Genomic DNA, 615 nt, shown 5'->3' on the forward strand with positions numbered 1-615 from the left:
GGAAAAGAGAAAGAAGAGGAATAATAAAGAGGATGAAAATAGAAAAAAACGAAGAGAAAGACCATGAAAATCACTTGTTCAAATGAGGAAAATACAAAAGAAAAACAATCTGAAGAGTAGTAGTTGCCGTGGCGACGAAATCCCAGGGGCACTGTTGCCTGGGGGTTAGTGACTGGCAGCACTCAGGTATCTCCTCTATTGTCGAGGGTCACTGACGCACTCTTCGCCGTGACTTTGAAAACCTTTTTTTCCCAGTCAGAAATGCTATTCACACGCAGTTTTGAATGTCTATTAATGAGAAAATCTTGGTTATTTTTAGCACGGGTTCCGCTGTAAATTGCGCGTAGAATTCGTTGGATTTTACGGTCACGAAACAACAATTTACTATAAGCAAACCTTTACCTTCTTCAGTAAATGCTCGCCATACATTATAAAGCCAAAATGAATGGTATGAAAGGAAGCATACTGAAGTTCAGAGACGCAATACTGGAAGAGCGGGATGCTGTAGTAGGCACCCCCTAATTAACGAAGTGACCTCAACAGGGAAGAAGCAAGTGATCTACTTATTAATCCAGTGTTTAAGCTCATGACTTTTAATATTCATAGACGTCCAAA

General features: G+C 40.2%; 1 protein-coding gene across 1 annotated transcript in view; it reads right to left on the minus strand.

Annotated features, from left to right (window-relative positions):
• Positions 1 to 615, minus strand: part of LOC119593000 (PDZ domain-containing protein GIPC1-like) — a gene marked incomplete in the record, with an annotated part of 35,662 nt that overhangs the window by 25,732 nt on the left and 9,315 nt on the right.

This window comes from Penaeus monodon, chromosome 31 (genome assembly GCF_015228065.2).
Source record: "Penaeus monodon isolate SGIC_2016 chromosome 31, NSTDA_Pmon_1, whole genome shotgun sequence".
Lineage (NCBI taxonomy): Eukaryota > Metazoa > Arthropoda > Malacostraca > Decapoda > Penaeidae > Penaeus > Penaeus monodon.